This window comes from Diceros bicornis, chromosome 1 (assembly GCF_020826845.1).
Source record: "Diceros bicornis minor isolate mBicDic1 chromosome 1, mDicBic1.mat.cur, whole genome shotgun sequence".
NCBI classification, from domain to species: Eukaryota; Metazoa; Chordata; class Mammalia; order Perissodactyla; family Rhinocerotidae; genus Diceros; species Diceros bicornis.
The window spans coordinates 15,717,038-15,730,633 of record NC_080740.1 but is presented as its reverse complement, the minus strand read 5'-3'; positions in this window follow the sequence as shown (position 1 = coordinate 15,730,633).

Here is a 13,596-nt window from a genome sequence, read left to right as displayed (position 1 = left end):
ACTTGTTCTCAACTTTTTAAAGTTCATAATTCAGTCTTACTGTCATTTCTTTCCTCTTGTCGGTGCCTTTATGAAAGGTAAAGTTGAACAGAAAGAAAACCAGAGTCATTAACTGTTTGAAAGTTTAATGTGCTACCAAACCAGAATTAGATGTGATAATGAAATTTCCACTGCTGAAAGCAGACTCTGTTAACTGATGTATGTAGTGAGAAGGTGGTCACATAACCAATGAAAATAAAAACGATGCTCAGTTTTTATGTTTCTCATTCATTTTTTTTATTTTGTTTCAACTGGCCAAACACCAAATTAGACTTTGGTCAAGATACTTTAAAAAGTGGATTTACTAAAGTTCCACTTGTTTCTTTTTGAAAATATATATTCTAAATTTATAGTATAGACGTTGATCAAGTAACCTTATATCCAGAGGCATTCTAGAAGAATAGATCAAGATTTATGGCTTAACATTGCTAGACTTTACTCAGCCATCTAATTGGTTAGAAGAGCCATCCAAGTCACCAGAATCCAGGGGCATGGAATGGTTCTCCCTATGTGTGCCACTCCTCAGTCTGGCCTTCAAGGTATGTCTAAATTCACCTCTTCTAACTACTTTAATTTCTGTTTTCTATGCTCAATATAGTCAAAATGGATCCTTAGTTGTTCCCTAAATACAACACATCCTTTTCTACCGCTTTATCTTTGCACATACTGTTTTCTCCTCCTAAAGTTCTCAGCCACCACCTCTCCTTGCTTCCCCTCCCCCAGGGGACACTGTGCTTCTTCTCAATGCTTCCACTCAGGCACCTCTTACAGATCACCACGTATTGAAATTATACCCACTTAAAATTCAGTTAAACTTTCCTTTTTTCAAGAAATTATTCCTTCCTGCCCACCCCAAACTGACCCAATCTCTTTTTCCTCTCCATGCAGAATCACTTTGCTTTAACTCTTATACCTCACTTTTCATAGTTTTTGGCACATAGGAGCTCTTTTACTGTATGACGAGTGAATCAATGAATTATAGGTTATATTGCACTTTCATCTATCCCCTCACCTTCCCCTCCTCCTTAGTTTATAAGCTTCTTAGTGGCAAAGACGGAGTTGGTGGGAGGCGGCTGCTTATTAATCTTTATAACCTTTAAATTATCTGATAGGTTCATTGCACATAATGAAGGCTTGATAAATATTTCTTGAATTGCCTGATTAAACTGGGTCAGCCAGGCTGGGCTTGGTTCGCAGTGCCTCCAGACCGCCTCTTGATTTATCAGGAGCCGTGCTGGTGATGCAAGACGTAATTTTCTTTACTGAATCATAACTGAGTTTATATCACACAAAGCTTTGGAAGGTACCATTTTTCAAATTAAGTATAAAAACAATAAGCTTTCTGTTTGTAACATTTTACGTTCTCTTGGCTCCTTTCAGGCATGGGGGCATTTCTGTAAGGTGTTGACCTAAATTTCTTCTGACCTAATTTCCTTGTTGCAAAAGGAATTCGGTGCAGCCAGCCCCCACTGCGGAAAGGTTTTGTTCTATATCACTGTCACATTTCAATGACAAATGGAATGAACTTTGTTAGTCCTTTTGAGATTTCAGAATAGCTCAGGATATTCCCCTCTAATATCTAAGAGGATTTCAGTGATTTGTCCTGCGGGCTCCAGAGTGTAACGGGCCTCCCTTTGTCCCATGCTTTCCCCTAAGCAGCCAGGCTTCCCTCCATGGAAGGACCAGACATGATTCACAGACATTTTTACTGCACAGGAGCTAAAGAGGAGGTTGTGATGAAATGGAGAAGAATGGAAGTGGCAAAAATGACCCACTGGGATCTCGAGTCAAAAAAGAGAGAAAAGTTTTTCAGCACTAACCAACCATGCCTTAGTTCTACTCCTAAGTATTTCGAGGCAAAACCAGACTAACCTCTACTCCTATGATAGGAAAAAATAGATTTCCTCCTAATGATACAGATAAACCAAAAAATCTATTTTTCCCACTGCAGTGTGAGCATGTGTACATATTTGTGGGTGTATGTGTTTGACCAGGAGTAAGCTAGTTGAAAGAATAGGATTTAGCTCAAATAATTCAGTAGCTGTACAAGTCATAAGACAATAGATAGGAATATAGTAAAAATTCTTTTGGGTTTTTAAACAAAAGACAAGACAGTCTTCTACCAAGAATAGCTTCCTGGCAGAAAGGTTTACTAGATGACTCCCTGGGGCTTCTTTCTGGTGCTATTGTTAACCAATGACCATTAACTGAATTATGAATTCACATGCAGTTTCAATATGGGATAGACTGATTTTAAGATTCAGAATTTTAATAATCATCTCAGTAATATAGCAAATGTGCTTTAAAATGCTTAAGATCACTGGAATTCTCTCATGTCCATCACAAATTATAACCCAAAAATGTTACTCCATTATTTTCATTTGGAAGCAAGTCTCCTGGAAGAGCTTAAGGTGCCACACCCTGCCAGTTGGTGACGTGCTCAGCAAAGCCTAGAGGAGGTCAAAGAGAGCAGCTGTGCCAGCAACTTAGCTTCAGCCCAAACGGTGACATGAAAGAGAGGAAAAAGAGAAAAAAAAATCTGACAAAGGAAAGCAAAAGAGTCTGTTTCAAAAGAGAAAAGATGTAAGAAAAGCAATAGATAATAAAGAAGTCCATGAGAAAAAAAGTTATTTCTAACAAAAGACCAGAAGAAAAGTAAGTCTGAAGAAGAAAGGGAATTTTAACCACTCAACAAAAGGTTGAATATCTTTGGAGAAACTCCTCAAAGAGTCAAAAATCACAAGCAGAGTGAAAGATGCACCTAGACAACAGGTTATACATAAAGAAAGCCAGCCAAATGAGAGCCTCAGTCAGCAAACAGTCACTAAGAACCTACTGGGCAGACACTGCTCTGGGTGCCAGGAAGGCCGTAATGAACAAAACAGCAAACCCATTACCAATGGTTACCTCGCCAAGATTGTTTCACCCAATGGCTAGAAAAAAATGAATATTATTTAGACTTGCATTACTTACATTATGGCCTGGTGCATAGCATTAAAACAAGAGTAGAGAGATAAGAGAGACAGGATGCATATTGATAATGGGACTCTTGACTGGTTGGCTCTTGAGCAGAGAAGGCTAACAAATTATCCAGATCAAACAGAATAGATGCCCCTCTAAGAGCACTCACCTGAATCCTTGGATGGATTGTCTACTACAGGGAAAAAAAGGGGAAATCTTTTGTGAAATAAAAAGAAATTATTATTTCAGGAAGTAGTTTTGGCAAAGAATTTCTTGGCGTATTTCTGTGAATTGTAAAGGATTTCTTAATGTGAAGTAAAATTTGAAAAGTTAAACTGCTCGGTAAGGAATGGTCCCTGCAGATACCCTTACAAAATGGCACAGAACAGGTAGTATGTAAATTAGAGACCTTGCCTGGGTCTTTCGAATCTCTATGCTATCTTCTCTTTCTAATTAAGGAGTTAGCAGGGGGCCAGCCAGGGGCAGAGTGGTTAAGTTCGAGCCTTATGCTTCGGCAGCCCAGAGTTCCTGGGTTCGGATCCCAGGCACGGACCTACGTACCGCTCGTCAAGCCGTGCTGTGGAGGCATCCCACATACAAAATAGAGGAAGATTGGCACGGATGTTAGCTTAGGGACAATCTTCCTCAAGCAAAAAGAAGAAGATCGGCAACAGATGTTAGCTCAGGGCCAATCTTCTCATCAAAAAAATAATATTAATAAGTAAGGAGTTAGCATGACCACTCCACCTTGATTTGTGTAGGATGCAGTAAAGCTTTTAATAATCAAGTAAACTGGTAACATGAAAATGCATGTCAACTCACACGTAAGCTCTGTGGTGAACTTTAAAGTCATTTCTTCTCATGGGAACTAGCTTTCTGTAATTGTCTACTATAGGATCTGTTCAAGGAGCAAAGGACCTTAGCTTGATGGAGTTTATTTACCTAGCACGGTACCCTGGCACCATTACGCTCTGCTCCTGCTGCGACACACACCTACTACTCCAGGGTCTTCCCTCTATCAAACACACGGAAAGGAGAACAACTTCTGACATCCGTTTTTACGTTACAAGAACAAAGATGACAATTTGCAGCAAAAGCTGGGTCAAATTTAGCTCTTCGTAAAGTTGGCTGGGCCTGCCTCTGCTCAGGGGAAAGCCTTGCTGAATCTCCGCTTTCAGAAGCCACACTAGATTGAACAATCAGACTGTTTGAAAAACCCATCATCCCACAAGGATTTGCGAAGTGTTGAGTGTCTGGCACACGGGTGTTCTGAATAAAAGGATTTTGCCAGGAGTTTTGAGATCAGAGATCCATGATTAATTCTGACTGCTTGGATCAATAAAGATTGTTTTCCTTTGAAACACAGCACCTATAAAATTATGTAATTTGAGGTATAGGAAAATCATTGCCGAACGAGCAAAGAGTACTTTGCTGCCCACAGAACCCATTTGGTAATAATTTCAGCATGAAAAGTAAGACCATTATTTTGATAGGACAAATGCATTTGAAAGTCATGAAAGGTTATATCAGTTAAAAATTGTATTTGCATAAAATACGTTTTCAGCACAAACTCACTCAGGTGTAGCACTATTCACACCAGATATGCAATTCAGTGTGAGCTATTTCCTAAAGGAGAAGTACCTGTGAGAATTGAGATTATTTTGTCTAGCACAGCTGCTGCTTGTACTGCAAAAACGCAGAGATGCAGCTGATGACAAGGTAGAATGGAACTTGGCACCTCTACTGGCACCCAGCCAAGAATACAGAATGTTTTAGCCAGTCTATGGCATGTGATCCATTTCTTAATTGTTGATAACATATAATTAGGACAATCTAAGCCTAGTTTAATGAATGCAATAAGTTAAACTGCAGCGCTTGACTATACTTGGATAGACTTTGTTAGTCTTGGAGCTTGGAACTGCAGAGTAACATTTTATAAACAGTACAAAATGGAATCTTCCCTTTACAAACTATCAGCCTAGAATTATGGCCGACATCCTAACCCACAGTATAAATTCTGTGCACTGTATAAATGTCAACTGATATTCATGGCCAATGTGCCCAAAATAAATTTTCCCCTTGAAGATTTTAAAGGTAAGATTTATGTGAAGAAATTGGGTACATATTTAAAAATGACAGACTACACGTTCTGCTAATCAGTTATCAACCTGATTTATTTTGACAGACTTCTTTCTAAGATGATCAGAGCTCAGTCTAGTGTACTACACGTTTTTTAAAATGCAATGATTTTTTTGAAAATAATGAATTGATTAACTTTTTATTAAAATAGATTCATGGCATTCATCTTTCCACTCCCCATATTACTTACCTGTAAGTTTTGTAAAAATGTTGTCGTTGGAAAGCATGCAAAAGACCTCTACCTATGCAATGAAAAAATTCAGTTGGATTTTTCATATCTCTGATAAAAGTTATTTTTTCCAAAGGAAGAAAAAAATCCTACCTAGACATAAAATAATACAAGAAACGAAAAGTTTTGAAAAAATGCATTTTAGCTTTTGATTAAAAAAAAAAAAATTAAGGGAAGCTCTGTTTATCCGCAGTATGCAAGCTTTCTCTCATTGTTTTTTTTCTCATCTTTAAATTTGTTCTAATGTTATCAGAATTGATTTTTTAGTCTCAGTCATCCCAAAGGAACTGTCTTGAGTAAAGCTTTTATCGGGGAACTATAATGAAGAATCAGCTTGCAAAGCTGTTACTATGGTGCTCACATATCTGAAGAAATTTTTAGTGGAAATAAAATTCCAAAGCACTAAATTTAGAGGTATTTCGTTTCCTAGTAAGAGGTATAAAAATAGTACTACTAGATACAATTTAAATTCCAAGGGGGAGATATTTATTTCTGTACGATGCTCAACCATGTACATTCTAGAAAGCCAGTTCCTTTCCACAGGCCTTGAGACAAATTAAGAATCGTGTTAACTAATTCCCTCTTAGGCCACCAAAAGATTAATGTAAAATTAATGTAAAAAAATTTTACATTAAAAAAAGAGATCTTCATTTTAACATTTTCTTATTAGTGTTGCTTTTAAGATGAAACTTTATGAAATGAAGGCATAACTATTTGAAAATGTATTACTTTTCATATATTTAAGAAAAAGTGTTTGACAATGATATATACTAGTAGTTTTAGATACTAAATTGTATATTATCTCCCAGAGGGCCTGGAGAGTTAAAGAATATCATCAGGGCCCTGGCATGGTTGCTAGAAAGCTCAGGTTTAAGACATATCTTCCCTTAAAAGCAATAATTACTAGAGCTTTCACGGTCAACAAGATCCCCTTTTCCAAAAATAAAAAACAAAATTTTCCAGAAATCATGACAAATTATAGTCAAGTGATTATAAGCATCATATGTAAATATGCTTCTTCCTCTGCCCACTACATATAAAATATATATCGAATTCCTTAAGCCAAATTGCATTCCAGAGATGTTGCCTAAGTTACTGCATGCAGAGAAAGAAATTTTTTTAAATCATCTTTAAAATTTTATTTTTATGATTAAGTCACCAAAAACAACAGAAAAAAAGCCTCTAATAATATTACAGTACATCTCTACTTCTAAGTTCATAAGAAAACAGAGGAACTGGCATCTCTTGAGAAACAAAACTAAGGTGGTTAGAGATCTACACTTTTATATGAGTGACAGATATACAGATAATTATTGAAAAGGAGGAAATAAAGAGCACTGCCATAATTCTTCCATCCATTATGTGTAATTTTATACATGTATATTTGAATGAAAAACTTTTAAACATTAAGATTTGACAAGTGCAATAAAGAAAAAGGTTCTGGACTTATGCCGTTCGGTGCATACAGGAAAGAGGAGAAAGGTTCACATTATAATTGCCTTTGGCTTTATCTGTTCTTACAAACTATCCTTCAGTGAAAATATTCAGAAAAGCAATCCACAGCGCCATCATCTAAATTAAAATGCAAACCTCACATTAACACGAATAAATGTGTCCATAATTTCAGAGATTATTTTAGGAAATGTGGTCATTATATGTGTTTCTTTTTATAATGAATTTGGAATTTGGGGGAATTTTGGCTCATAATTAGAAGAGAATAGCAAGACTAAGAGATACAATGCGGTGCAATAGTCAGCAATTCCCACTATTCTCTTACAAATATCTAATTCAATACTTCTAATTATCAGTTTGCACCACGAAGGAAATATTCCTTCAAGTAAAGCAAATGTAGAGCCTTCGTTAAAGAATTCACACGATTTTCTAGGTACACTTTTCATGTTACCATAATTTAATTTTCACTTCTATTTGACAAGGCCTGCTACAAATAGTGAAATCTAATGGGGGAAAAAAAGTATAAAAGAAGTGAGTTTATTTTGCTATCATATAAAACAGAACTCTAAACTGTAACATTCATAAAATAAAATTTACTAAAGCTTTTCTTTCTGACAAAACACTTAGAAAACAATCTCTAAAAATGTCATTTTAAAAACAGCTGAGGAACATTACACTGTAAAAGTCACCTTTTTGTTAATTCATTATTTATTGATAAAAGAAGTGTTTGCCTGTTTTTTTTTTCACGATGGCTGTGAGTATTTCTTTTCTTTTTACAAGCTGTATTCTAAATATAATTACTAGTTTTTACCCACTTTTAGCTCACAATAAAACCAGCTCTCCACCATTCCTACTTGCTAGACAAAATAGATTAGAAAGTGATTCTCATGTTAATTTTACCCGAAGCTAGAGAGTGTGAACTGCACATTCAGCTGTATAGATTTCTGAACTTTTGACTGTATCTATGTAACTGGACCAGAGACCGTATTTTGCAAATATTAAACCAATGTATTTCATGGCATTCCCTAAATCCTATTTCTTTGCAGTCTCTCACCTTCAAGGCAGAGCCAGAAAACTTACTGCCTGAGAAAAAGAAAGAATAAGACTTTAGTTTGAGAGCAAGGCTTTGTGGAGAGTAAATGGATTTGCTAAATTCTTTTAGTTCCTACTTAATGTTTCAAGGACTAAGCCTGGAGGACTCAGTCTAGAATTCTCTGCTTTCTGGTAGAAGCGCTTGGGACAAAGAGAAAGAGAAGCAAAGCCCACCTCTTCTGTTCCTGCGGGCTGAGGATGTCATAGAGTGTGGAAAGCAGTCTGAGACTGCCTCCCAATTTCCCTTTCCTTCCGGCTTTTACTCTTCTTAGTGGTAAGGTGCAGGAAGCCCAAGGGAAAAGCAACTGTCAGATGCCATATCTGACTAGAATGCAGCCTCCCTCACACCCTGGGGCTGCCCCACATCAACCCTCTGAGAGCTCATCTATTAGCTTGAGGAATGCCTTTCCTAGACTCCGCTTTGTTTCACTGTGGTCTGGATAGGAACCAGGCTTTCCCACAGCACCCCACCCTAATTCCCTGGGGAACTGACAAGGCAGCTGAGTTGAAAGCCAGCAGGCAAGATGCCTCCACGGTAGAGGCTCAACTGGCCTTCCCACCAGGGAGCCATATGGGGAAGAAAGCAGAGAAAGCCAAGGTGAGGGTGAGTCGACCAAGCCAAGATAAAGGTGCCCACATCAGCGGTGAGTGCCAACCGACAACAGACAAGGGACAGCACTCTGAAAACCAGAGGATCAGGACTCCACCCAAAGATGCCAGCTCTTGCCCACCACTCCTAGACTGTGAAAGCCTTACCCCTCCACCACACCCCCAGACACCAAGTGAAACGGGTGCCTGGGAGCGGACAGAGGTTGAGAAATCTGGGTGACAAAGCATGTTCTCCTAAAGGAGCGGCATTACCTAAAGGGATGGTTTTAACTATTGGAGTGGACTGAATTTTAAGCCGCACAGGACTTTAAATTTATAAGAGAACCAGAGTAGTTATAGACAAAATAATGGAGCTACATTTTCCAGGCACATCCAAGCTGCTGTGTAAGTGAAATCAATGTTATATAACCAAAACAAAGAAGAAAGTTTCTGCAGTAAAAATAATTTTCTCTCCAAACACATGTTCTCTCACACATATATGATCACACCACGGTATTTGGTGAGAAAAGTGGGGTGGCCTTTTTTGACCTAAATTGTCTGCACTGAATGACTATGTTAATCATACTGACCAACCAGCCACTTGGGTTTCCTTTACAGTTTTTCTGTGTGTGTATCAGTGAAAATTATTAGTTAAAAAAAATAAATAAATAACTTGCCCTTTCTTAGTTTACTCATCTGTAAGAAGAGAATACTAATACCTGGCATGGTTATTTGGGAAATTAAATAAGATGATTTATGTGAAGTTAAGGGCTTTCTGTAAATTGGCTAGCACAGTGCCTGGTACCATGATCTCCGCCCCCTTCCCCACCTCATCTTCGTACCTTTTCTGAGACCATCCAGGTTCAAACCTTCAGCGTCACTGACACTCCACCTCTCATCGCCATTATTGCAAAACCCTGATCACTGAGTTGGCAAGTCTTCTTTGTTCGTCACCTAAAATAGTTCTCACACTTACCCATCCCCTCCTTTCTCACTGCCGTGACCTTCAGCCCGGATCTCATTTCTTCCCTCTGGCACCTGTACCTTCTAACTACCCGTCTCTTGTTTGATCCCCTCTCATTTGCAAACCGCTGCTCAGCTCTGAGCTGGTCATTCCTTTCTCCCAGACACTCTCTATTTTTCTTTCCTCTTTTCTTTTCTCTCTCCCTCCAAATCTTTCTTCTCCCTTTTTTGTAACTTTCATAAAGAATATGAAAACACTTAAAATTTTGAAATACATAACATGAATGAATTAAAAATAAAGTTGAATAAAGATAAATCAAAAAGAGCAAAGAAATAAATAGAAGAATCTGAAATAGACCGTTTCCCAGGGCAGGTCTAAATTTAACTCTGAGTTTTAAGGCAGTTCAATTGGAAAGAGAGGTATTGTTCTTAGTGGTCATGAACTCAAAATTTTAAAACAATTAACTGTATATTTAATATTCATGTTCCAAAAGTTTGAAATTAGTTACAGAAAAAGGAGTTTTCCTAAGGACGTGCTGAAAAATTCTAATTTTTTAAAAAGTTGATGTATTAGTAATCTATATTGCAACATTATCTATAAATCAAAAAACAGCATACAAATTTCTTAATATAATACGTATACACCAAAAACTCAATTAATTGGAATCTAGTCAACTTAAATCCTTAGCTAAGTGAATTTCCCTTCTTCATTCAAATGAGGAAAAAGAAAATAAAAGAGGAAAAAGTCAAACAAATATGAAGTGGTTACTCAAGGAGAAAAAGTAAATTTTCTAGCTATACCCTGGAATATGCAACTCAATTTCCTATATCATTTTATATTCATTTTCTCTATAGAGAAACTTAATATTCACTTTTATTTATATACACTGTATTCCTAGCATCTAGCACAGTTTTACCCATTTCAAATTGTCCATAAACTTTTATTTTTGAATGAATGAAGACTCTGATACGCTACAAAATCTTTTAATATAGATCCCTTATAATGAAAACTAGTCTCCTTATTTTATTTAAAACAAGGATAAGAATAATAAAAATGATATTTATTTGGAGATCATAAACGTTATCAGTATGCTTTTAAAAGCACCTCATTTGATCCTCACAAGAAAACTGGGTGTCTGCGAGGTGTAACAAATTGATGAGATTACACATCGAGTAAACAGCAATGCTACAACTTGAACACAGCTTTGCTCAACTCTTTTCACAGCCCCAATCAGCTTCAATTGATTGATTAATTAAGTGAGAGTGATAAATTGCAAGCAGCTGGAGCCTGTGTCACTGAGAGGATATTCTTCATTGCCATCTCCTCCAAGCCCATTTGGATGGATTATATTGTCCTCATTCCCTTTTAGCTGTTTTAACCACATAGATGGTAGAGGTGCTCAATGAAGGAGAAGAGGGACATGTTGCATGTGTATGACGTGTGTTTCAAAATTAGGCAGATACAATTTAAGGATATGTCTGCTGAGGGCTTCTGGAAAGGAGGTTCCTTAGTCGCTCCCATGTCTCTGCAGGGCATGAAGAGGAAAACAGGCAGCCCTGGTGTCAGCTGCTGGCGGCCATCTTGTGACCACGAGGGAGCCTCTGAGAGGCAGAGTGGGAAAATAGAAAAAAATCAAGTTTTCTTGACAAAATGGAGCCACCCACACTACACCACCTTTCAGTTAAGAGGCCCTTACATTCTTGTTAGGCTAGCTTGAATTGGGTTTTTTTTCTACTTGCGACCAAAAATATACAAACTGATATAAGAAAAGTAGGAGTGGAGGGCAGTTTACACTTTCTTACATATTTCAGACTTATGTGTAAAACTAATCCAAGTGATATCGGTACTTCATATATTAAAGTTTAAAAGTGCTTGAGAAACTTCTGGAACACACAAATAGGACTTACAAGACCTGGACACTGAGGTCTAAACAGTGCATGAGGGAAATGGCAGATGCTTTTATAAGGGCTGAAGGAGGACACAGAACAGCCCCCCTCGTCCTACACAACTCAGTATGTCAGTGGATAGCCCATCTGCTTTACAGGTGCCAGAAACAAACAAACAAAAAAAACGTTGAGGAAAAATTAGACCAGAAGGGAATGCATAAGTGGAATGTCCTCCGAATGGACCTCCTCTGCTCGAGAGGGAAAGGGGACGTTTTCCACCCACGCTGGGCACTCCGCTTCTATTTTTCCGGGCTCTGCCCTATCCCAGGCCCCTCTCCTCACTGAAAGGCCATGGAGAAAAATAGACCTCACCAAAGCACAAGACAGAATGACCCACAGTGCAGTTCTGGAAGACAGCCAGTTCCTCAGCATTGATGTGGTCCCACTTAACTCCTCTGAGGTGGACGCCTGTGGAGGTTTAGTGACAGAGAGCTATCCCAGCAGCTGGCACACAAGAAACTGAAGTGGAGTCACTGCAAGTAGGGTGGGCAGCAGAAATGCTCCAGAAAGCGCTGAAGTGTAATTTCAGGCAATGCCGCATTGTTTTGGAATTTGGGAAACCACAGGGGTAAACAGGCCAAGCTGGCATGCAGCAGGCAAAAATACGGCAGGACTTTTTTTCTGACCCCACAGAGAAACCAGATCAACGATATGGAGCAGTTGGCATGCAACTCCGGCTCTACAATATTAATTCACTCTGTTACCAACTGTTTGTTGTGTGACTACTGTGTGTCACACACTCCCTGACACAGAAGTATGACAATGAGGAAGGCATAATTCCTTCCCTTGATGCGTACAAACCTGGAGCCACCAAACTCAGATGTGCAAAGACTATATCATTTTATTTTTTTCCATGATTTATTTTTGATTTGAAACACCCACTCACACAGTGGCATAAATAAGGCAACCTGGGGCCCCCTCTCCCCTGGGTTGCCTCTAACTTCTAGGGGACTTAAAAAGCCCCAGGGAGTCTGGAGAGCAGCATGGGGGTGAGGAATCCAGTCCTCACCACATCATCCCTCCTCATTGGACTCAGTGGGAAAGCCCCATCCTTCTGTGCTGACGTAGGGCCATCCTCCTCATCCCAGAAGCGAGGTCCCGCTCTCTCACAGCTGCTTTTCCCTCCTCTCCGGCATTTCCTCTCTGCTTCTTTACCATTCCAGGCTCCGTCTGCACCACTTCTCATGGACCACCAGCATTTAAGCTCCTTTTTTCCCTTCTCAACTCTCTCGCCTTCCCGGGATCCAAGAAGTCTCTACCTACCCTGGGCTGAGAAGGGCACAACGGAAACTGACTCCTGATTTTTTCAACTCTCTTTTCTAAATTGGGACCTTAGCTTGGAGTTACAAAAACAAAAAGGTTAACTCCTTTAGTGCCACTTGTTTTACTTTTTGTCCCTTCCCTAACGTAGCCTAGCTTCCTGAACGCGGAGGAAGGGGAGGGGTTATAGGAAATACTAGGAGGACAGAAGCACTGGTTAATATCTCAAAGATTATCCCACTACAATGGAGCTGTGTTCTTCATTAAGAAGATGAGACATTTGTCACTGAAGAGACAATATATGAGCTGGGTCTTGAAAACAGATAGGTGCTCACCGAAAGAAGAAAGTAAAAGAGGACCAAAGATGTGAACAAGACTTTTCTTGTATTTTTAGATCACGAAATAGAATAGGATTTAAGAACATGTGGAACCTCATAGAAAACAAAGGTTCCATATCATTAACGATATGAAATGTTCACCATGAATAGAAAACTTGACCATACGCCACTTAATTCTATGTGGTTAGATGTCAATTTGAAATTTACATCCCTTCCCTCACTTTAAAAGCTAAAAAACAAAAAGCTGTATTTAAGAAAAATATAACTTGAGTAAGGCCCCAAATCAGAAGTCAGACACAAAATCAAGAACTTTATTTTCCTTTCCTTCTGTGGCAAGTTCCTATTTGACTAGAAACTTCCTCTAGAATAACTGAGTAATGGAATATTGCATTGTGTGTGAAAAGAGACCGCTCAAGACACTGCTACGTCTGAATTAGAAATTTTTAGATGTGTGTTACATAACTGATTTGACCAACTACATTGTCAAAGAAATATGGAGACAATAGGCAAAAGCAATTACTTTTAGTCACCCATCAACATAAAGTTCCCTACCAGCAATTTGTATCACAAATTTACCAACACATGTGT